We start from the raw sequence: 26783 nt of genomic DNA, 5'->3' as shown, positions 1-26783 counted from the left end.
CCATTTATCAATTTACAGCTGGTGTACAGCTTTCTGGAAAAGAGTAGGAATTCACTAAAGCCTAACAAGTGCAGCCCCCACGAAGATTTGCCCCGGGACTGAGATCCTTCTCATCAGTGAAATTTATGGGAATGCCAATAAATTCTCTGAGATGCAGCAGCATCCTCTGCAACCTTTCTAGGATCCCATCAATTACTGTTTAATAAGGTCTTTCCAGCCATGGGCAAGGGCTTTCATGCCTTCATTGCCTCTCTCAGGTGTAGCTGTATAAATAACAGTGGTTTCTTTATCACTACTGTGTTCCCCGGAGAGAGAGGTCTCCAGTGGCATCTTTGACTTAATTATCTGGCTTTTGGTGAATCTCTATAGTTCTCTCATGGGACCTGTTTGCTCAAGTGAATCTAAAGGAGCCAGGTAGTACTTCCTGATATCTGAGGTTAACAAAACAGAACAAAACAAACAAAGAAACAAAAACTTGTTCAGTCCTGACTGGTGTGGTTCAGTGGGTTGGGCACCATTCTGCAAACTGAAAGGTTGCCAGTTTAATTCCTGGCCAGGGTACATGCCTGTGTTGGAGGCCATGTCCCGTGTTGGGGGTATGTGAGAGGCAACCAATCGATATTTCCCTCTCGCATCAATTTTTGTCACCCTTTCTCCTTTCCCTAAAAATAAATAAATAAAATCTTTTAAAAAACTGTTCAAAAACATTTTACATTCTCTGCATGTTTACAACCTATAAAATGGACATATCTAACTGAATATTTATGGCAGCAAAACACATATATGGAAACAATCCAAAGCACTGAAGAAGACTAGACTGTGGTATGTTGAATATGGGTTTGTTCTAAATTTTTGGTCTCCTTAACAGGGGTAGAAATGGGGTGCAGACTGTGGTTTTAGGGCCTTTGAGTCTCCTTCAGGTTGGTTCTGGTACATCTTGATTTTGTTCTAAAGGTTGACACAATAGATATTTAACTTACAAAAGGGTGCCTCTTTGACGGGACAGTCTGTTGTTCACTCTTAGAGGGTCATTGATGGGATTCCAACTTCCCTCGAGGACCACTCAGTCATTCTGGAAAAATATATTTTACTTCCATGATGTACATACACACTCACACATACCCACATTTGTACATACCCTTATGCTTACACATAATATGTATATGTGTATACATATGTATATGTACACACATAATATGTATATGTATATACATATGTATATTGTATAAATATACATAATATACATATGTATATTTTCATAAGTTTTAGGAATGTTACATTTAGGAGTAATACATCATTACTTGTCATGCTTTTTCTCTGGATGAATAATGTTTTATTTTTTTAATGTGATCATCACTGCTTTAGGTCAGTAATGAACTGCAGACAGAATCCAGCTTTCCTTCTAAGACTTAAATCACATCTTTGATTCAAAAGGAGGTCTCAGCCCAGCCAGTGTGGCTCAGTTGGTTAGAGCATCAACTCATGCACTGAAAGTTTGCAGGTTTGATTTCCAGTCAGGGTACACACCCAGGTTGCAGTTTGGTTCCCTGGTTGGGGTGCATGCAGAAGGCAACCAACCAATTGATATTTCTTTCTCTCTCTCTCTGGAATCAAGAAATATATAAAAAATAAAAATATATCCCTCTTCTCTTAGGGCATTTCCTGTAGTCTTGGATTTCCTTACTTAAAAAATAAATGAAGTCTCAGACTATGTAAAGCAGGCTTCTGAGGTAAAGTCTGGTTAGGGGGAACATTTAGATGGGAAGAAATGAGAAGCTCTCACTTTATCCCATCACCATCTGTTCTTCACTAGTCTTAAATATCCTTATTGCTTATTACTCTACCATGGGTCTTACACTTTTCACCATCAATAATTTGAGTATCAAATTTAAGACCACGAAGTCTTTACTTAATGTGAAAACATGTGAAGCCAACCTAAGTACCTGTATTAGTTTTCTAGGGTTGTTATAATAATTTGTCATAACATTATTACAAACTGGGTTGTTGAGAAGAGAAATTCATTTTCTCATAGTTCTGGAGGCCAGAAGTGTGAAATCAAGCTGTTAGCAAGACCAGCCTCTCTGAAGGTTCTAGTGAGAAATGGTCCATACCTTTGTCTGAGCTTCTGGCACTGCTGGCCATCCTTGATGTTCCTTTACTTGTAGACATATCAATCTTGGCCTCAGTCATCACATGGTATTCTCTCTGTGTCTCTGTTTGTCTTCCTTCTTATAAGAACACGAGTTATATCAGATTAAGGACTCCAGTAAAACCTCATCTTAACTAATTACTTCTTCAATGACCTTTTTCCCAAATAAGATCACAATCTGAGGTTCTGGAAAGGGCATGAATTTTGAAGAGATGCTATCCAACCCAGTACAGAACCTAAGAGGGTATTATGGCATCTCACTGAAACACTACTTCATGCATCAAGTTAATGTATTAACTTGTTGCTACTTAGAAGAACATAGGCAAGGTAAGTATTGGAAGGGCAAAGGTCGGAAAATAGAAAATGTTCAGAACACTGAAAGTCAGTGAAGTAGCCACTAACCGCCAATGACTATTTAAATTTGAGTGAGTTAAAATGAAATAAAATAAAAAATTCAGTGTTTTGAGGTCATTAGCTACATTTCAAATGCTCACTAGTCACACATGGCTAGTAACTAGTCTGTCGTATAAGGCAGAGATAGAACAGTTTCATTCCTGCACAAAGCGTTTTTGATGGTGCTGGTTTAGAACACATCATGTGCAGGAGCTTAGGTGGAGAGTCTCAGGAAATGTGAAGGTGGGAGAGGGTGGAGTGGAGTAATGTTCTAGCAGGAGGGGGCACCTAGAAAGAGGGAGTGAAGGTGAAGTCAAAACATATTACAGTATTGCCTGGGACAACCAAACTGATGGACCTGGCTCTCATTTCTTGACTCCCGTATTTTGCTTGCAAAGAGCAGGTACTCACTAAATATTTGTTGAGCCATTGAAGGAAAAGATGAAGACTTCAGTCAGGATAAAAAGTTGTTGAGATTGGCAATGCTGCTGACTAATAGAGATAAATGGTAATGAAAAAATGCAATAAAATTATTGAATAAAAATAAAATAAAATAAAATAAAATAAAATAAAATAAAGTATTATTTCCATGAAGGTTTCTAGGAGATAGTGCTTTAAGTATTAGCAAATATCCACACTCTGACCTTTTTGTAAAGCATGAAGACACCTGCTTCTCATGCCTTAGTCTTTAACTAACACTCTGCCCTAAGTTACTAGGTTGCCCAGGAAGACAAACAGCTGCTTCTCTGTCTTTGAAGGAGATATAGAGTGCATTATGTTACTAGTGACCTTTGCACTTGTGCTGGTTCAACAATTTCCCTGTTGGCTACCATTAACCCTAGTACAAAGCCACCAGCCACTATGCCTGTGCATGCCCAAAGCCCCATGGTGAATCCCCTCCTGACAACTTTTTCTCTCCCTACAAGATGGGAAGAACAAATTACAATTGAGTTTGAAAGGAATGGGTAACTTACCTGGTCCCTGGTGTTTTGACAGCCTCCTGGTGCACTGACTACAAGGCTGACACAGATCATTTCCCAAGCCTGGATTTACTGTGATCCCTTGTCACAGCTCGGTGATAAAAGACTAGGGAAGGAAATATTCATCAGCTCAATGAATACTTAGAGTAGCTCCCTGTAATGACTTTCCAACACACACACACACTCACACACATGTTGATACATCAGTAACTATTGTCATCAGTATATAGAGCAGTTTTTCTATAAAGTCCCAAAGCAAATTTGGAAGACCTTCTTTTAATTTCCCTTATTTATTTTTCTTTGTTCAATTTTGATTGTGTTTTAGATACAAAGAAGGAAGGAACATTGTGACACTGGTGTGAAATAGGGGAAACCTACAGGCATATTCTAAATGAATAAATAATCAGTATGTTGCCATCTGAAGGTGTGTTGGACTGCACACCTTTTATTATTTGGATGCCAGGGGTTGCTATTGAATGATGTGATGGAGACACTGAATGATGAGTACCATTGCATATTTATCAAATAACCTGTCTAAAACATAACAAGTCTTCCAGTTTTCTCAATTGGATAATAAAACAAATTCTAAAAATTAAATTCAAAGCAGTCAAAATTATATTGACTAAACAGATTAGTGGTTACCTGGGACCCAGAGGTTGGCTAGTTGTGCAAAGGGGTAACATGAAGGTAAGGGCACCATTCTGTATCTTGATTGTAGTATCGTTGCAGTTCTATATCATTACCAGGATTCACCAAACTATATACCTAATATAAACAATTTATTATATAGCAACATTAAATAGTCAACATAAAAATTCAAAACCTTCAAATTGCAACTCAAAATTTGCAGTATCTAGATTGAGTTAAATAACTCAATGAGGACTTTTGAAAATTGAGTCCTTAAAAAATGTTACCATAAGGGATGTTTTTTCCAAAATGTATAACTAAATAAGAGTTTTCTTTATGAAATATTGTTCAGGTGAATTGATACCACATGTAGATGGTAGAATCATTTATCCTTTCTGGGCTTACAGAAGTATACCCGTCTCAGCTCCAATGCAGTTAGTTGTGTTACAGAAACAAGATCCCCTCCCCGCCACCCCACCCAGGGTCATTTTTTTACCACGGTTCTTTGCCTGTCACCATCATGTTAGAAACTGTGTCTCTCAATACCAGAGTTTGGTAAAAAGGAAAGGAACTATTTTAATTAAAAGTTATACAGGTTTAGAATAATGGCAGAATTGTACCATTCAATCTCACTCCCTTTAGAAATGAAGATATACTTATAAACACATATTCCTGCCTTCCCTGCTTTGCCCAGTCAGGCCAGTCTCAAAACATGCCAATTAGAAGTACTGTCCTCCAGAAGAAAAAGTACAGAAGTCCACAGTTCTCTTCTCCTGGTTCCTCCCAGTAATCCATGCTTGGCTGGGCAGGTCTCCCTTGGTTCCCAGTACCATCAGCTGTGTTGCCATGATCTCCAGTCCTTAATACAAAACCACATGGCCCCTCCTCAGGGCTCACCAGAGAAAGTACTTTCATCCCTTTTGTTCCCTCATGGTCTCACATTGTTCTTATTTGTTTCACATTGTCCCCCATAATCCTGCTTTGTCCTTGTCCCACATGGTGGCCCACTTTTTTGTTTAAATACAAGATTGGAACCTCTTCCATAACCCCATCTCCGACTCCACCCACAATCAGCTACACCTGCTAACACTCCTATATTCTCTGCCTTTCTTGGCTGCCATAGTTAGTCCAGGCAAGGCGTGGCCTGTGGTATGGAGTTGCTCCCAGCTACATCACCAAAGTAATTCATATTTTCTTGGCTCCATGAAGGCTAGAATATAGCCTGCTGTTATTGATATGCAAAATAACTCAATCCCTGTGCTTCTGTTTTTTTCCCAGCCCCGAAACTAGGCTTGGGGTGGGAGGCCCTGGAGCCTCTCAGCGTATGCCCTGTTAAGCCTACACCCTGTTAAAGTTGAGGCCGTAGTCTCTGAGTGGAATTGACTTGTGCACTTGAAAAAGCTGCTGGATGATGCTCCAGCTTTCTACCTCAGCAGTACCAGAAGTCACATGTTGAGATTACACTGTTGCAAGAAGATGGAGCCACTCTCAGTCAGGAACACTGACTACTTGGGACAAAACTCCTTTACCAAACTGCACTGGACATGTAGCACAAGCAAAAAACTAAACTTTGTGGCATTATTCTATTGAGATTCATGTGTGTGGTGGTGGTGAGGTTCTTTGTTACTGCAAGATGACATAGCCTGTGCTGAGTCATATAAAATCCCTAGAGTTTAATGACGATGGGTCCATTTAAAGGTTGTCTCACTGGAGAGTCTGGATTTTGACACACTGCTCTAGTAGGCATGGCTGGTAAAAGAGGAATTCAGACAATGACTTTTTACTTAGTGATTCACACTTTTGAAGAAAGAGACTGGGCAATAAGAACCTGAATAGTAATTTTTGTTGTGTTCTTATTATCTGGGTGTTTTGAGATATTGTGAGATACCTTCAATAGAAACAGAATTTACCTGAAGATCCTTGAACTACAGATTAAAATATATAACTATGAGTCCAGTTCTCCCTTAATAATATAGGCCATATAAAACAGAGCACAGAGTTTATGAACTGACCTAGGATTCAAGTTGAAACCCACTTATTTGCCCTTTTATTGCAGTCTGTGCATCAATGAATCTTACTTCTACCACTGCTTGGTTACCTTTTACTATTTTATGTTATATCTGTAACAGATAGGAACCAATTTCATACTAAAAAAATGTTTTTTGCCCCATTGATATCATTGCCTTATATTTTGCTCCATAGAGTTTAACTGTGTCAGTTGATGAAATCTCTTTAGCATGACTTAAACCCACATTATTGTTGATAAGTACTGTAATGTTTTAAAAAATTTATTTTGACTCAGTGGATTGAGCACAGGCCTGCGAACCACACGATCGCGGTTCGATTCCCAATCAGGGCACATGCCTGGGTTGCAGGCCAGTTCCTAGCAGGGGACTCATGAGAGGCAACCATACATTGATATTTCTCTCCTTCTCTCCTTCCCTTCCCCTCTGAAGATAAATAAATAAAATCTTTAAAAAATAAAATAAATTAAAAAATATTTTGAAAGAGACACTGGCATTTTTGGAATATAACTAAAGAACCAGCTTAACAAATCACTACTAGTAACTCATAGTAAACCCAGTGAAAAAGTGTACTTTTCAGAGGGACACAGAGAAATACATAGTGAGTTTCCTGGAAATAAAAGAATGGAAGTGGATAAAGTTAGAGGCAGCCAAGTGGAGAAAAAAAACTTTTCTAATAAGTAAGAAAGTAGTTTTGTAGGTCCATGCTGTTGATAAAAGAACACATTATGTGATGTACTTGTAGGAGTAGGAAAGGAGATGAAGGAGAAACTTTTTTTCTCACTGAATCCCTTTGAATTTTGGGCAAGATGCTGAACACTATGTAATGATTTAAAAAGCCCATGACAACTACTGTTTCATCTTGCCAAGATGTTGAAGCTATTGCTTGGAAAAAGAGAAAGACTAAAAGACATGAGGTGTGCAGTACTTTTCCCCTCGATCCCTTCACCATTACAGAGATACAGGACATCTCCATCTATGGGTATTAATTTTTATATTCCCCTTTCTCACACAAGATATTTAAATGAGATCTTGGGATGCATTCGAGTGGACAAAACCCCAGAGCATTTGCTTTAACTTATTCCTGCGGTGTTGCACCCTGTTCAAGTGGTCACATTCATGCAGTTTCACTGAAACACATTTACAACAATCAGTGAGTTAAAGTTTCTCTCTTGGTGCTTAAATATCATGTTGTTAATGTTGTGTACTACCCAATAATCTATTTCACTAATAGTGTATTTTTACAAATTTGTCTCAAGCTGTATGATCTTAAGCAGGGGTCAGAGTGAATTATGCATGGCTGGGAGACAAGGAGGGTGATCATTGTATGTTCTTCCTCAAAGTCAAGGCAAGAGTTTGGTTTTGGTGTTGTTGTTGTTAATGAATCTACAGTTTGTACAGCAAAGAAAAAAGTGAGAAACTGTTAGGACTTGTGCCATGAGAAGTTGGTGAGGTGGGGTGGGAGGAGTGCAGAAGTTGTGGAGAACATCAGGCATGTGGATGAAGGTAGGTGAGGGGGTGCTAAAGGGACTTTCTCCAACTGTATAAGAATATTAGCTGCAACAAAAATACAAACCCCAAAACTGACTTTTAATATTTTATTGTAGTTTGAGAGAAAGAGACCTTCAAAAGTTTCAAGGTAAGAGAAAACTGATTTGAGCCAAATATAAATAATTAATAATCTAAGCTTGAGAAAAACACTTGGCGGTCTTAAAGTTAAGTATTTTTTTATCATTCAGGTTAAGTATATTTAGCCAAAGTTATTAAGGGGTTTCTAAGCTTGCTTTGTTAAATTAATTAAGCAAGGAAGCCATTAGACTGAGGTACCTTTAATGCATAAACAGCCTACGTAAGCAAACCTAAACTTAAGCCTGTAAATGCCTCAAGGTTAAGAAATTGAAACCTAGGGACAGCCAATCACAAATAGCCAACTAGGCTTTCCCAAATAAGGCAACCACTTAAGCTATAGCCAATCAAATAATTGCTTTGCTTTTGCCTCTTCTCTTAAAGGTCTTTTTTTAGTTCGTGGTGTACTTCTAACCATTTCTTGTCTGGTACTGCTTAATTTTTGCTCAAATAAACAATTTTAAAATATACTTCAGTTTATCTTTTAACAACTTACAACCCAGTTTCCCAGTCTAATTTTTCTAAGAAGCTCTTAATTCGGTTAACTGAATTCTTCTAACAAGGATTTCTCCTAACCTTGGTGTTGGGGGAGAAATACTCATGGTTCCTAAATTTATAGAGTGAAATACATGTTTTGAGGATATTTTGTTAAGTCTTACATGCAGAGTTTTAGATTACATCTCTTACACATTGTGCTTCTTTGTTCTTCATTGTATTCAGCCTGGAAAACAGTGACTTGTTTTTAGTCTAATAGAAGAAAAGGATGAAGAATATTGTTCAGGGTTGGAAAATCATGTGGGAACCTCCTTTAGCCTCTTTTTGTCACCTAATTCTTAGTCAGCTTCTTACCCACTTCTTACCCAGCTTCTTACCCACATCTTAGCCCACAGGTTTCTAATCTACTTCTATCCCCCTTACCATCCATGTTTCAGGTTGAATCTACAATGGGACAATTCTGTTGTCTCTCTTTACCATACTCCACAGCAAGTACACTGGACTTTTTCATTTAGGGTTTTACTTTTAATCACTATGAAGAAATAGAAGTACAAAAAATAGTAAACATTGAGAAAACACAGCATTGTCCAATCTTATAAAGTACTCATAGTGCTTATTCCTGGTCTATTTAGTCCTACACATGACTTCTTCGATGCAATCACACAAGCATCTGATGTTGGAAGTCTTTTGATGGTCTTCAAATTCTGCCCATCTAGGTTGAATGTGAGATGAAGCTGCTCAGTTTTAGCCCCAGAGAAACACGGATTTGCATCATTCCAGAGCCTGGTAAGAGTCTCAGTCCTTTTCAGAAGTTATATCCCCATTTTTGTATCCATTCTGTTCATCTTCTCTGCCCTGTGACCAGGGTCCTTGTGGGGTTGGCTTCTGAGGATTTCAGCCATTCTTTAAGCCCTTGCCGATGTCTCTTTGCACCTCCAGATTTCCCCAGCTAAGACCTGGGGAAGGTCCTTTTGCATGTCTCTCTTGCCTTTAGAAATTCCTTTGAGTTTCAGACCAATCTGCACTGACGAAAAAGTTTCTTTTGCTAAGATCCTATAACATCCTTTTCTTTTGCCTGACTCTGATTGGCCATAACTACAGCATCGTGTATTGACCAGATAGTGCAAACCAAGCATTGAGTTAGGCACTTTACATCAGATATAAATGTTCTTTTGATTTTGTTTGCTTCAGATCCAGCAGCTCATTGATAAGGCTGACAATACCTTTGGTATAATCAGATTTCCCCATCTATTATTTCAAGTGACTACTTGAGCATTGTCTTTAACATAGCTGTGTGATTCCAAAATTAGTTTTATAGTTTTCATGATTGCCTCGTATTTTCTAATTATGTTTGCAAATTTTTCCCCTTTCTCACTTAAAGACCATACTCATTTTGGAGGTGTGAGTATGGTCTTTTCAATGAGTTTTTGTTCCTAACCCAAGAAAAACCACCAGTTCATAAATTTCTCAGAGAAATTACCTGAACCCATGGCGTAATCTGTCTCAGACGTTCTCAAACTTTAATGTGAATGGGAATCATTTGGAGAGTTATTTCAAATGCAGATTTCCTGGGCTCCCTCCTGGTGATAATAATTAAATAGACCTGGGTTTATGCCCAAGAATTTGTTTTTAACTGTCACCCAGGTGATTCTGATGCAGGAGATATGGGACTACAATTTTAGGAAGCTGATTTGAACTTTTTCATCTGGCTTTCCCTTTTGTTCACTAACCAAGATTCTCTGATGTTCATTACTTTGATGTCGCCGGTCAGTTCTATTAGACATATTAGGTTTATACAAGCTGGTGTAGACATGTAAAAACTACTCTAAGCATAATTTCCATCAAGGGATAGAAGACTTTCTCTCCTCCCTCTCACAAATATTTTCTAACACTTGCTCAAAAAAGTGAGTCAAGTATCTGGAGATCAAATAATTTTAAAAAATGACGTGACTGGTGTGACTCAGTAGATTGAGTGCTGGTCTGGGAACCAAAGGGTCACCGGTTGGATTCCTAATCAGGGCACATGCCTAGGTTTTAGGCCAGGTCCCCAGTAGGGGATGCGTGAGAGGCAACCACACAGTGATGTTTCTCTCCCTCTCTTTTTCCTTACCTTTCTCTCTCACTAAAAATAAATAAATAAAATCTTTTAAAGAATTGATTTGCAAGATAGTATTTAAGTCAAAAATATTAATTTTATTTATATTAAAATATTGAATGTGTAGTCATTAGAATTGTTTAATTATATGCAATGTGTAATTCACACACACAGGAAGTGCGGGGAATAATATAAAATAGACACATATAAACTTATACTTCTGTATTAGCACATTAATGCCTTACCACGTTTTTAAAAATCTCTAATATCCATGTTTTAAAACATTTACCACATATGCTCTTATCTGTAAACAGTAAATAGTATTGCTTTGAGCACTTTTGAATTTTACATCAATGGAATATATTTCTCCTCACAGATTTTCAATAATCAGCAATTGGTTTTGATATTTGTGTTGCTCCATGTAAATCTAATTAAGTTACCTCAACTTCTTTATAGCATTTTCTTTTATAGACCATAATTTATCACTCTCTTATTTATGGTTATTAGATGCTATTTTTTTTTTAGCCATTAAAAATATTGTTGAACTGCACAGTTGTACTAGAGTTTCTTTAGGTTATATCACCTAGATATGACATTGCTATTAGGACTGTGCATTTGTAACTTTAAAATTATACATTTAAAATAAAAATCAAAAGTCAATGATCACACAACTAAATATTTTTGTTATATTTTATTAGAAATTCACATTAAAATGAACCATTTTTGATAATCTCTACTTTATCTACTTTTCATTCTGTCTAAGAAACTTTCAAAGTTGTTGTCAATGGGTATGCATAAATTTTTATTCTTTTTTATTCACAACATAATTGCATATAAGTATTTCATTCATTTGACTCATTTATTTGATAATTGCTTAATTAGTGGCTCCCATGGACCAGCATGCTGGCTCCTAAGGATAGAGACAGAAATTCTGGCCTTCTTGAATCTTTCATTTATTACATATAATCACATGAACTATAATTTTATCATTCAGGAAGCAATTAATATTATATAATATTAGCATGGTACAATTTGCTTATTAAATTCCATAGAGAACTGTGTTTATTTTAGAAATGTATATATATATATATATATATATATATATATATATATATGACATCTATGTTAAAATTAAGGATTGAATTTGACTAACGTGATATTATCATAGTGTTTGTGTGTCTGTAATGCTCAGATTGACATAGAATAGGCAAGATATCAGCTATTATAACTAATAGTCCAGGCTCCCACTTTTCTCTCCATTCACCATCTAAAACTCAGCTTAGATCTCAGGCTGTTAGAGAGGTAACAGATCTGAAGTTTAGAGCAGGTTTGAGTACTGGCTCCTTGGCTTGAGAGATACATGAACTTGGGCAAGTTAATGAACATCCTTGTGTCTCAGTTTTCTCTTCTATAAAAAAGAAGATAATAATACATTCAGTTGACACTTGGAAAAATCCTTAAAACTGTGAGGATTAGATTTGGTTATACAGTAAAGCTCTGGTTTTTAAAAGTCACATTTCACTTCCTAAATCAATATGTACCTGAAGGACATATTGAGAGATTGAAAAATAAGGCAAAAAGAGGCCTAAGGGAGAAAAAAGGAACTTTGTTTTTTGGGTTTTTTTTGTTTTTTAAGGAGTCCAGGGTTCATCTAACATCAGCAAGCTCAATGTCTGTGGCTCATGGAAGCTGTTCACCATCGGTCCCCTCTATCTGATGACTGTTTGGAGCTGTGACTTCTGTGACTTCAGGAAGAGAAAGAGTCTGACAGACAGATGAGTACACAAACACATCCACACACCAATGCACACAGGAGATAAGGAAAGATGGTTGAAGAGAGGAACCACATTGAGAAGTTACTGTTAGTAAGAATGAATCAATCTATTTGAGTATTTTACCTAATAGTACAGCAGGTTGTTTTTAAAATATGAAAATTCATCAGTTAGTTCCTTAGGCTGCTAAATAAATACAATGGTCATTTGTTCACACATTAGGACCAAATAATCTGAAGTGGAAAAAAGTATAAAGTAACAACCTATCTCAACATAACCAGTTTCAGGCTTACTTCTTTAGAAAATTCTCATTAGAGGGGAGAGAATCATAGGGGAAAAGGGAATGGACTCACATGAACAAGTATAAAGGACACATGGACAATAACTAAGGTGGGGGATGGAAATGGGAGGGAGGTGGGGAGCATGGGGCGGGGGGCAGGCAGGGTTGGGAATATAAGACAGAAACCTGTACTTGAACAAGAATTAAATAAAAATTATATTTTAAAATGCTCATTATCACCCATTGTCTCCTCCTCTTTCCTTCTCCTCCTCTTTTTTTCTTCTTCTTTTTATTCTTCCATGCCAGAATAACTTCTAGCCATGGGGAAACTAAAGTAATATAAATGTGCTTGCATCTATTCCTTCAACTTGCTGTTTAAGTTCAGTTCATACATGAATGAAATACATGGTGCTAGAAAAGAGTTAAGGTGTGCTCTGAAATGCAGTGGGCTCCTATGAAGTCACTGATGAATATAATTAAAACCCTGAGTTAATTGCATTACTTTCCATTAGCCTTCATTGTATATGTACTTTCCAAGGGCCAGACTACCCATCCCCACAGGGCTCTGCTTGCATGTTTATCCAAGTGAGATGGCTTCTTTCAAAACTGAACCTTTCATCAATCCCCTATTAATTAGCTAAATGCCGCATTGGATTATGCATTCATGCCTGCCAGCTCAGCTTGAGCATCAGGAGAGCAAAGCTCATGGTCCTCTTGGCTCATCCTCCAGCCTGGTCATTGGTATTCCAGGACAAGTCAGCTTACTGTAATTTGAAATTGGTCTGCCATCCCATTAGGAATCTGCCCGATCAATACCAAGTGAATTAGAGTTTCAGTGATCTGATTAACTCCCCATTATTTTCTACCCTGGCTGATTTAGAATGCATGATGAGACAATATTCCAGTTTCTTTGCTTTATCCCAGTTTAAGTGAAATATAGACATCTAAGGAAGCAGTGTCATTGCATTTGATTTGGCTCGGCTGTAATAAAGTCAAACACCATGAGTATCTCCCTCATCTAGACAGTCTTAAGTGACTGAGGGCTGCCTCCTGCACACAGAGGGAGGAGCTGTGAGTGACAATGGGGGGAGAAGTAGGTGGGAGCACTCAATGCTCATGTCTCTTCTTTTCGGCTCTCTTGTCTGAATGGGCTCCTATAAGGTGTTTAACAGGATGGTTTAGTTATTTGTCATATGATTGACATTAGCAGCTTTGTGACTGACACTCTGTGTCATGTGGTTGGAAGGCAGACTATAATTCTCTCCCAGAGGCACAAAAGGTTTATGACAGTAGGATAACTAAATGTTTTATCTTGAAGACTGAAAACAAGCATTGTAGCCAATAAGGCCAGGGCCAAGTACTTGCTGCCCTTAGGGAAAATAATTGGCATTTTGGGGAGTGAATTTGGCCTCCTGGGCAGAAGGACTATTTTCATGCCCTGGCTCAGGGCTTTAGAGAAATCTGAATACACCTCAGTAAGTCAGTGTGTAGCTACAAGAGGCTCAGAATTCAGACTAGTGAAAAGCACAGCATCTGAAATAATGCAGACAATGGAACTCCTTTCTCATATGTTTGAATTCACTTGGCCAAGCATTTTCTGGTAGAGTTTTTAAAATAATTCACCATTACTTTTTTCTTTAGTATTTTTTATTATTATATTATAGGTGTCACAGTTTTTCCGTTTTGATATCCCCTGACTCCCAAACCCTTGCACCCACTCCCACAGTCAATCCCCACCCTTTTGTCCATGTCCATTGGTCATTCATACCTGTTCCTTCACTAAACCCTCTCCCTTCTTTCCCCTCTTATCCACCTTCCTCCTCCCCTCTAGTTATTGTCAGTCTGTTACCTGTTTTCATGCCTTTGTTTCTATTATTTATTTTTTTAAGTGTAGAATTTTTAATGGGATTATCAATTACTTTAATATTGTCCCAATGCTTTAAAATAAAAGCAGTATACTTTTTAAATAAATCTGAAATACAGTAATGTATCATGATATTTCTTTCCACTGGTGATCCAAAAAAGATTCAAAATGACTTTTATATGATTATAAATGATAGCTCAATTTATATGGCCTACACTATTATCCCATCTTCCTCTTAGAAATTACTTAGTAATTTAGAATATTATACGTGCATGGATGAAGACATTGGACCAGATGATATAATATGATCTGCTAGCTAGTTTATGTAAACACCTGGATTGGAAATATAGATGTATAGAAGTGGAGCAAATTGTCTTTGACAGATGTTAGCCTGTTGAGAGGTTTGGTCAGCCTAAGGTCTTATGAACTACATTACTCTTTCCCAGTGTTGATCATTACTCAACTGAACGTTTCTACATATCTTTCATGTTTTGTCTTCCAATTATGGTTTACACAAGCCAACTAGAGCAAAATTATCATGGGAATTTAAAAAGAGAAATAAGGTTTAAAATATCCCAAATCAAAATGAAAAAGAGATTATTCATCCTGGGTTTGAATTCTGCTGTTTACAACTACATTAATTTATTTGTCTCTTTAAACCAAGGTTTTGTACCTCAGTAAGATGAAAATAATCACTGTAAACCTTATAGAATAGTTTTGCAGATTAAATACAGTAATATATGTTAAGTATTTAGTGCATAATAAATGCTCAAAGTTTGGTAGCTTTCTCTTCTTTATAGAGAAAAGAAGAGATCTCTTAAAGAACCAATGGACAAAATTTCATTTGCAGCCACTTACCCTGGGCTCTGGCAGAGGAAAGGCAGAGTACACTAGACAGTCATAAGGAGAGTCTGGGACTGCTGGCTCTGGGGAGAGAACTGAAGAAACAGCTGCCTGGATCCTTGTGCTGAGTCATTCCTCATACTGCAGAAGCCATCTTCCTCAGGCAGAGAGCAATCCTCTCTGACAGCATCTGCTTGAGGGGAAACAATAGCCTCGGCCACAGGAATTGCTGTGCCCTAACCTGTGGAGCTTAAGCTGGGCTGCTGAGAGGAGCTTGAGGCTATATTACTCATTAAATTGAACAAATAATGTTAATGTTTGGGAGCTCTACACTTTAGTTGACCCTTCCCCAGGCCTGGTGCTGGTAAAAGCTGACCTTGGTGTACATCCTGGTTCTTTCTGCACAGGAACAGGCTCAACAGAGGGAACCACATTCTGTGGACTGCTGATAGCTCCAGAAAGGATGCACAGGGCCAATCACAGAAAGCACCTGATAAAGGTTTGGACCACAGTCTTTGTAGATCTAACTAACAGATAGAAATAAATACAAAGAAGCAGCTAGAGAAAGAGGAAAATGGTGGCAGAGTAGGATGGAGCGACCAGTTCTCGTACCCCTGGGAGAAAATCTTGACAGATTTACTGAAGAACAGCGCAATCAATTCCCCAACCAACAGTTCGCCACCATTTATGAAAATAAGAGACCAGAGATAGCGACAAACCAGACAGCTACAGGTCGTTGGGGTCTCAGGGACGGGAGTAAGGACGGAGGCGGCCAGGCCGGCGGCAGCCATTGGCTGGTGCATAACGGCCATGGAGCCGTGGCTGCCGCAGTGGTCAGAGCCCAGAGGCTTCCTTCCCTCTGTGCCCAGTGACAGGGCACAGACGGAAGATTGGAATTTTTATTGGAAAATAAAAAGAAAGGGGCAGGACGGCACGGGAATTTTTATTGGTCTTTTGTCCTGAGGTGGGTCTCCTGTAGGCAGCATATGTGTGGGTCATGCTTTCTTATCCACTCAGCTATTCATTGGAAGATTTATTTACTCATCGGGAGCCCAGCAACCCTGAGTAAAGTCAAGGCCAGCGGCAGCAGCAGGGGCGGGGAGGCAGCCATTGGCCGGCGCATAAAGACCTTGGAGCCACGAATGCTACAGCGGTCGGGTCCCAGAGGCTTCCGCCTGCTCCCAGTGACAGGGGCGTCTGCCACCGAGGACTCATAGGGACCCCAGCAACTGTGAGTAAACACAAAAGCGGCAGTGGCAGGGACGGCTGCCCTCTGCCAGCCCGAAATGCCTCAGAGCCCCCGCTGCCACTGCATTAGGGGTGTAGAGGCTTCTGTTTGTGGCCAGTGCCACAGAGGACTCATAGGGAGTCTAGCACCCAGTGGAACATTGGGCTGGCGGGGGGGGGGGGGGGGGGGGGNCAGGGGCCTTTGGAAGAGCTGGCTCCCTCCCTCACCATCAGGTGGGGCTGGGTGGCAGAGACCTGTCTGCCTAGGTGTGCAGGGAGGGTGGCAAGGACAGGGGGCCATGTTCAGTTGCGATCTCTGTGGTCACCAGCGCACCAGCCTACCAGCCCAGGAAATTTGAGAGGAGCATTGTCCTAACCAGTCAGGCTGGGGATTGGGCTGGGCTGAGAGGCACTCTTTCTGGAGAAGTTTTTACTGGAAAGTGGACTGATGTGTTCTCCTGTGAAGGCAGCTTGACTTGCTTCTCACCCAGCCACAGGACTAGGAAGGACCAGTACCACATCCCATGGGACCCAGGCAGCCTGTTGGGTGGGCAGGCGCCCGCACCCCAGTCTGGTAGCCTGGCTGGCTGGCGGGTGTGCGCCTGGGCCTACAACCCAGCCCACAGAGGGGTCCTGCCGAAACCAGAGAAACCAGATTGGACAGTTTGAAACCAACAAGGAGGGAGGTTTTTGGTTTTTTTTTAACTTTTTTTAAACTTTTTCAGTAATCGTATAATTTTTTAAATTTTACTGTTGCTGTATCTTTCAGTACTCTGTTCCTCTCCTTTCTTTTTCCTGTTTTACTCCTTCTTCCTTTCACCCTGAACTTACTGCTTTTTCCTCACTTCTCTTGCCCTTTTTTTGTGTGTCTATTTATTTGTTGCTTTCAATACCACTATAAATACTTCACAACACATTTCTTGGGCCCTAGCCCACTTTACAGGCTCCTGAATTCTATTGCTGTAGTGATTGCTATAGTGGCCGCCCCTGCCTCTGCCGCTGGCCTTGACTTTACTCAGGGTTGCTGGGCTCCCGATCAGTAAATAAATCTTCCATAGAATAGCTGAGTGGATAAGAAAGCATGACCCACACATATGCTGCCTACAGGAGACCCACGTCAGGACAAAAGACCATCAGAGAATAAAAGTGAAAGGATGGAAATAAATTTTCCAAGCAAATGGTCAAGAGAAAAAAGCCGGGGTAGCAATTTTAATATCAGACAAAATAGACTTCAAAAAAAGGGCCATAAAGAGAGACCCAGAAGGTCACTTCATAATACTCAAGGGAAGAATCCAGCAAGAAGACATTAATGTCATAAATATATATGCACCCGACATAGAAACGCCCAAATATATATGAAAAATCCTAGAAGACTTCAAGAAAGATATTGACCCCAACACAATTATAGTAGGGGATTGTAACACCCCACTGTCAAAAATGGACAGATATTCCAAACAAAATATCAACAAAGATATAGCTGCACTAAACAACACCCTAGATGAAATGGACTTGACTGATATATATAGAGCCCTTCATCCCAAAGAAGCAAAATACACATTCTTTTCAAATGCACATGGAACATTTTCAAAGATAGACCACATGATAGGGCACAAAACGAGCCTCAACAAATTCAAGAAAATTGAAATCATACCAAGCATATTCTCTGACCACAAGGGACTGAAATTAGAAATGAACCCTACAGGAAAAAACCCAAAACACCCAAAATCATGGAGACTGAATGGTATGCTGTTAAACAAGGAATGGGTCAAGAGCGAAATTAGGGAAGAAATAAAAAAGTTTCTGGAAACAAATGGAAATGAGCTCACAACAACCCAAAACTTATGGGACACGGCCAAGGCAGTCCTGAGAAGAAAGTTCATAGCAATACAGGCTTACCTAAAGAAAATAGAAACATTTCAAACAAATGACCTAACCCAACGCCTGCAAGAACTGGAAGAAGAACAGCAAAGACAGCCCAGAGCAAGTAGAAGGAAGAAAATAACCAAGATCAGAGCAGAATTAAATGACATAGAGACTAACGGCACAATTCTAAGGAACAATGAATCCAAGAGTTGTATTTCTGAAAAAAATAAACAAAATAGAGAAGCCTTTAAGTAGGCTCATTAAGAAAAGAAGAGAGAGGACCCAAATAAACACAATCAGAAATGAAAGAGGAGAGAGTACAACTGATACCACAGAAATAAAAGGGATTGTAAAGAATTAGTATGAAGAACTGTATGCCAAGAAATTTGAAAACCTCGGCAAAATGGACAAATTTCTAGAAAAATATAATCTTCCAAAACTCAATGAAGAAGAAGTAGAAAGCCTGAACAGAGCAATCACAGCAGATGAAATTGAAGCAGTAATCAAAAAACTACCATCACACAAAACCCCGGACCAAAGGGTTTCACAGGAAAATTCTACAAAGCATTTAAGGAAGTGCTAACCCCTATTCTTCAAAGACTTTTCCAAAAAACCCCAAATGATGGGAAACTCCCAAACTTTTTTTATGAAGCCAGCATCATCCTAATTCCAAAACCAGATAAAGACAGAACAAAGAAAGAAATCTTTAGGCCAATATCGCTGATGAACATAGATGCAACTATCCTAAAAAAAATTTTGGCAAATCACATCCAAAAATACATCAAAATGATCATACACCACGACCAAGTGGAATTCATCCCAGGGATGCAAGGATGGTTCAATATCTGCAAATCAATAAATGTAATACACCACATAAACAAAAGAAAAGACAGAAACCACAAGGTCATATCAATAGATGTGGAAAAAAGCTTTTGATAAGGTACAACATCCATTTATGAAAAAACACTCCGCAAAGTGGGAATAGAGGGAGCATTCCTCAATATAATAAAGGCCATATATGAGAGACCTACAGTCAACATCATACTTAATGGGCAAAAACGAAAAGCTTTTCCACTAAGATCAGGAACAAGACAAGGTTGTCCACTTTCACCACTTCTATTTAATATAGTATTGGAAGTTTTAGCCTCAGCGATTAGGCAAGAAAAGGAAATAAAAGGCACTCAAATTGGAAAGGAGGAAACAAAACTGTCATTGTTTGCAGATGACATGATAGTGTACATGGAAAATCCTATAGACTCTACCAAAAAACTGCTCGAACTAACAAATGAGTTTGGCAAAACAGCGGGATACAAAATCAATATTCAGAAATCAAAGGCATTTTTGTATACTAACAATGAATCAGCAGAAGCAGAAATCAAGAAAAAATTTTCATTTGATAAAGCAAAAACAAAAATAAAATATCTGGGAATAAATCTAATCAAGTAGGTAAAAGACCTGTATGCAGAAAACTACACAACCCTGAAGAAAGAAATCAAGGAAGACACAAACAAATGGAAACATATACCGTGCTCATGGATTGGAAGAATTAACATCATCAAAATATCCATACTACCTAAAGCAATTTACAGATTCAATGCAATACCTATTAAAGTACCAATGGCATATTTCACAGACATAGAACAAACAATTCAAAAATTTATGTAGAACCCTAAAAGACCCCGAATAGCAGCTGTCATGTTAAGAAAGGAGAACAAAGTAGGAGGGATCACAATACCTGATATCAAACTGTATTAGAAGGCCACTGTAATCAAAACAGCCTGGTACTGGCACAAAAACAGGCACATAGACCAATGGAACAGAATAGAGAACCCAGAAATAAACCCAACTCTCTACAGTCAATTAATATTCGACAAAGGGGGCAGTATCATAAAATGGGGTAAAGATAGCCTCTTCAACAAATGGTGTTGGGAGAACTGGACAGCTACATGCAAAAAAATGAAACTCGAGCACCAACTTACATCATACACCAAAATAAATTCAAGGTGGATAAAAGACTTAAATATAAGCCATGACACCATTAAAGTCCTAGAGGAGAACATTGGCAGGAAAATCTCAGATATTTCACGCAGCAACATTTTTACTGATATGTCCCCTAGAGCAAGGACTATAAAGGAAAGAATAAACAAATGGGATCTCATCAAAATAAAAAGCTTCTGCGCAGCTAAAGAAAACAGCATTAAAATAAAAAGACAACCAACTGTATGGGAAAACATATTTGCCAATGATACCTCAGACAAAGGTTTAATCTCCAAAATATACAAAGAACTCACACGACTTCACTCTAAGAAGACAACTAACCCAATTAAAAAATGGGGAAAGGACTTGAACAGACACTTCTGCAAGGAGGACATACAGAGGATCCAGAGACACATGAAAAGATGCTCAATATCGCTAGCTATCAGAGAGATGCAAATTAAAACCACAATGAGATACCACTTTACACCGGTGAGAATGGCTATCATAAACAAAGCAATAAACAACAAATGTTGGAGAGGGTGTGGGGAAAAGGGGGCTCTGGTCCATTGTTGGTGGGATTGCAGACTGGTACAACCATTATGGAAAACAGTATGGAATTTTCTCAGAAAACTAAAATTGGACTTGCCTTTTGACCCAGCAATTCTACTGCTAGGATTGTATCCTAAGAACCCTAAAACACCAATCCCAAAGAACCTGTCCAACCCAATGTTCAAAGCAGCACAATTTCCAATAGCCAAGAATTGGAAGCAACCTAGGTGCCCGTCCGTAAATGAATGGATCAAAAAATTATGGTACATATACACAATGGAATTCTATGCAGCAGAAAGAAAGAAGGATCTCCTACCCTTTGCATCATCATGGATGGAACTGGAAAGCATTATGCTGAGTGAAATAAGCCAAGTGCTGAAAGACAAATACCATATGATCTCACTTTTAACAGGAAGCTAAAGAACAAAACAAACAAGCAAGCAAAATATAACCAAAGACACTGAAGTAGAGAACAGGCTGACAGTGACCAGAGGGGAGAGGGGAGGGAATTCCAGGGGAAATAGGGGAGGGATTTAGAGGAACATATATAAAGGATACATGGACAACAACTGAGAAGGGTGGAAATGGGTGGGACCGGGGGAGCATGGGGGTGGGATGGGATGGGAATAATAGACAGAAATCTGTAGTTGAAAAATTAATTAAAAAATTGGGGAAATAAAGAAGAAGAAGCCAAAATGGAAAGATAATAAATGGACCCCAATTAAAGAACAAGAGAATTCTCCAGAAGAAGAGGTAAATGAAATGGAGATAAGCAATTTATCAGAGAGTTTAGAGTAATGATAATACAGATGTTTAAAAGCATAAAAAAGACATAGAAACTTTCTCCACCATTTAGTTTTAATTCCAGAATGGTCCTGAGTGAAGAAGGTTAATGTGGCTTCCACTCACCCTTTCACCAGCTTCCCTTATTATCTGTTGGTGTTTCTGTTGTTGGTGGTTTGTCTTTTCAAGCAAGTATACTGGTGTTCAGAGCCTCTACTATCTCTTGTATGTGATTGGTTAGAGGGGGGAGAGAAAATAGCTCGAGACAGTGTATTCTACGGGATTTAAAATACCAACCCCTAGAGAAGAGATAGGAGATATTTTGGATAAGTATAGTGTTAACTGTGACATTTTACCCAACTAGCCATTTTTTAGAAAGGGTAGAAAAAGATAAGAGCCTTGTTAGATGGAGGAATTGTTATGAGTTGAATCCAAGAGACAGTGAGCTTGTGGGAGGTCATGTTATGAGATATAGTGAGACTAAAGGAGAGAAAATAGGTGTAGCGTGTGAGAAAATAGAATTAACCACAACAGTAATAAAGTTCCAGAACACAGTGATATGGGCTAAGATCTGGGAGGGTTGCTGTGTGGTATACACAACTGTATGGAACATCAATTATTTACAATAATAATGGAGCGACAATCATATGACAGAATCTATGTGATCTGAATAATAAGAATAGGAAGTACAGGACCTAGAGTAGTGTGCTATTGGAACACAAATGAAGTGAAAAAAGGAAACTGAAGACTACACTATGAAAGAGAGAACAAGGAAATCCAGTCAAACAATGCAATTAAACAAAGGAATAAAATGAAGAAACCTAAACAGAAAGAAGAGAAATAAAAAATTACTAATAAAATAAAAGAAGTAAAAATAATAATACAAATAAATAATAACATGCAAGTTCTCTGGAATGGCAAAGTGAAATTCGTCTCAGTTTCTCAGCTGTTGGGATGAACCTTCTGATCCCTTTTTGGGTCTGACTTGGTCCTTTCACAGCTTCAGGTCCCTCCAGCTCTCTTGGGGGGATATATATATATAATATATAGAATGTATATATTCTCTCTCTATATATATATTCTATATATTATATATATAGATATAAAGATATATATCTTTATANGTTTCTCAGCTGTTGGGATGAACCTTCTGATCCCTTTTTGGGTCTGACTTGGTCCTTTCACAGCTTCAGGTCCCTCCAGCTCTCTTGGGGGGATATATATATATAATATATAGAATGTATATATTCTCTCTCTATATATATATTCTATATATTATATATATAGATATAAAGATATATATATAGATATATATATATCTATATATAGATATATATAGATATATATCGATATATATATATAGAGAGAGAGGTTTGATTCCCAGTCAGGGCACATTCCTGGGTTGCAGGCCAGTTCCCAGCAGGGAACTCAGGAGAGGCAACCACACATTGATATTTCTCTCCCTCTCTCCTTCCCTTCCCTTCTAAAGATAAGTAAATAAAATCTTTAAAAAAAAGATGGAGATATCAGTAGAAACCCTTCGCTTCCTTGCACAACCAAAAGGAGGATAACAACCAGTCTAAAATCAATAAACAATAAAAAAAAAACTGCATGGAGCTCTGACAACCGAGGAATTAAAGAAAAAATCAACCAGAACATCCAGACTGGTAAGGCAGCAGACCATGCTGGCTGACTCAGAAAAATCACAGACAGTGACAGTGGGGCTGGGTGCCAATTACAGGCTGTGTGGGAGGGGCTGACTTAAAGGGAAAACTGAGACTTAGAGCTGACTGTGGACTGAGGTGGGGGTTGTCCTGTGGGAGAAACTCCCAATTTCACATGAGAGTTCATTGAAAAGTGCGCTGGAGACAAGCAGGTGAGCTGCATTGTTCCTTCTCTGGCCCCTCCCTTATAGGCAGGGCTGCAGCGCAGCAAGGAGGGTTGCCCTGTTCTGGTAAATACCTAAGGCCTCACTCCCTTACAACTTAACAGGTGCACCAAGACAAAGAAATATGGCCCAAATGAAAGAATAGAGCAAAGCCTCAGAAAGAGAGCTAAGTGAGGAGGAGATCATCAACCTATCTGATGGAGAATTTAAAGCCCTAGTAATCAAAATGCTTACTGATTTGACAGAGCTTGGTTGAAAAATGAAAGACAAAAAACAAATGGAGGGTCCCCAAAATGAAACAAACCAAAATATTCATGGAATGAACAGTGAAAGAAAAGAAACCAGGACTCAAAGCAATAATTTGGAACAAAAGGAAAAAATAAACATCCATCCAGAAGAAACAAGAATTCAAAAAAGTGAAAAGAGTTTTATAAACCTTTGGGACAACCTGAAATGTTCCAATATCTGAATCATAGGGGCGCCAGAAGGAGAACAACAGCGAGAAACTGGGAACATATTTGACCAAATAATGAAGGAAAACTTCTTCAACCTGGCAAAGGAAATAGACTTCCAGGAAGTTCAGGAAGCCCAGAGAGTCCCAAAGGAGTTGGACGCAAAGAGGAATACACCAGGGCACAACATCATTAAGTTACCCAAGATTAAACACAAAGAGAAAAACCCTAAGAGCAGCAAGAGAAAAGCAGAGAGTTACCTACAAAGGAGTTCCCATCAGACTGTCAGCTGATTTATCAAAAGAAACCTTGCAGGCAAGAAGGGGCTGGAAAGAAGTATTTGAACTCATAAAAGGCAAGGAGCTACATCTGAGACTACTGTGTCCAGCAAAACTTTCATTTAAAATGGGAAGGGCAGGTAAGTGCTTCCCAGATAAGGTCAAATTAAAGGAGTTCATCATCATCAAGCCATTATTACATAAAATGGTAAAGGGACTTATCTAAGAAAAAGAAGGTTAAATCTATGAACAGTAAAGTGACAACAAACTCACAACTATCAAAAAAACTAACCTAAAAGAAAAGCAACAAAAACAAAAACTAAGCAAAAATCAGAACAGGAGCAGAATCTGAAAAATGGACATCACAAGAAGGTATTTCAGTGGGGAGGTGGAAGGGAGTAAAAGGGGGAAAAGGTACAGGGAAGAAGAGGCCTAATTAGTAGGCATAAAATAGACAGGGAGAGATTAAAAATGGTATAGGAAACAGAGGACTCAAAGAATTTATATGTACAATCAATGGACATGAACTAAGGCAGGGAATGCTGGAGGGTTGGGGGGCAGGACAGAAGGGGGATAAAAGGGGAAAATTGGGAAAACTGTAATAGTATAACAAACAAAAATGCAAAGAACCCCCAAACAAACAAAAAAGAATACTGAAATGGTCCATTAATAAAGGCCCCCCCCCAAAAAAGAAAGCAAGAAAAAGAAAAAACTGCTTTGGCATAAATCTAAGCAAGGACATAAAAGATCTGTACTTGGAGAATTATAAGATGCTAAAAAAAGAAATTGTAGCTCTAGCTGGTGTAGCTCAGTGGATTGAGCGCAGGCCTGTGAACCATCGATCGCGGTTCAATTCCCAGTCAGGCCACATGCGTGGGTTGCAGGCCAGTTCCCAGCAGGGGATCCATGAGAGGCAACCACACATTGGTGTTTCTCTCCTTCTCTCCTTCCTTTCCCCTCTAAAGATAAATAGATAATTTTTTTTAAAAATAGAAATAAAATAAAAAAAGAAATTGTGAAAAATACAAATCAGTGGAAGCACATACCATGTTCATGGATAGGAAGAATTAGCCTCATTAAAATGTCCATACTACCCAACACAATCTGTTGATTCCACATAATTCCTCTCAAGATTCCAATGACATATTTCACAGAACTAGAATAAATATTTCAAAAATTTATATGAAAATACAAAAAGCCAAGCACAGCAAATGCAATCCTGAGAAAGGAGAAAAAAGTTGGAGGAATCACACTACCTAATATGAAACCATACTATAAAGCCATAGTAATCCAAACAGAATGGTAGTGTCATAAAAATAGACATATATTAATGGAACAGAATAGAGAGCCTAGAAATAAACCCATACCTCTATAGTCAATTAATCACCAATGGAGGAAGCAAGCACATACAATGTGCTAAAGATAGTTTATTCAATAAATAAATATTGAGTATTTATTTGGTGTTGGAAATACAGGACAGGTACATGCAGAACAATGAAGCTAGACCACCTTCTTATACCACACACAAGAAAAAATTCTAAATAGAGTCTAGACTTAAATATTAAACCTAAACCATAATAATCATACAATAATAATCTCAATTGTAGGCAGCAAAACTTTGGACATTGCTCATAGAAGTATTTTATTCATTATATCTCACCAGGTAAGGTAAACAAAAGAAAAAATAAACAAATGGGATTACATCAAACTAATCAATTTCTGCACAGCAAAGGAAATCATCAACAAAATAAAAAGACAACCCACAAAATGGGAGAATATATTTGCAGATACTGTTAATAAGGGCTTAATATCCAAAATTTATAAAGAACTTACAAAACTCAACACCAAAAACCCAAACAACCCAATGAAAAAAATGGCAAAGGATCTGAATAGGCACTCCTCTGAGGAGGACATATAGGTGGTCACTAGACACATGAAAAGATGCTCAACCTCACTAATCATCAGAGAAATGCAAATTGAAACCACAGTGAGATACCACCTCATACCTGTCAGAGTGGCTATCACCAATAAATCAACAAACTACAAATATTGGTGAGGTTGTGGAGAAAGGGAAACCCTTTTGTACTGTTGGTGGGAATGCTGATTGATACAGCCACCATAGAGTGCAGTATGGAGATACCTCAAACAATTAAAAATGGATCTGCTTTTGACACAGCAATTCCACTTTTGGGAACATATCCAAAAAACCCCAAAACACTAATTCAAAAAGAACATAAGACCCCTATATTCACTGCAGCATTATTTACAATTTTTAATATGTAGAAGCAGCCCAAGTGTCCATCAATAGATGAATAGATAAAAGAACTATGAGGCATTTACACAATGGAATGCTACTTAACCATAAAAAAGAAGAAAGTTTTACCCATTGTGACAGTATAAATGGACCTGGAGAACATAAGAACAAGGTAAAATAAGACTGTCAGTGAAAGACAAGTACCATATGATTTTAGTCATATGTGGAATCTAATGAGTAAACTGAACTAAGAAGGAAAATGGGAACAGACTTATAGATGGGGAGCAGGATGGCAGCTAGTGGGGGGCTTAGAGGGTGGAGGGACTGAGCAGAAATATAAGGCCTCACAGACATGGACAACAGT

This window comes from Sturnira hondurensis, unplaced genomic scaffold, assembly GCF_014824575.4.
Source record: "Sturnira hondurensis isolate 20B ecotype Veracruz unplaced genomic scaffold, ASM1482457v3 Scaffold0001721, whole genome shotgun sequence".
Lineage (NCBI taxonomy): Eukaryota > Metazoa > Chordata > Mammalia > Chiroptera > Phyllostomidae > Sturnira > Sturnira hondurensis.
The sequence above is the reverse complement of the archived record's forward strand: the minus strand, read 5'-3'. Positions refer to the sequence as shown.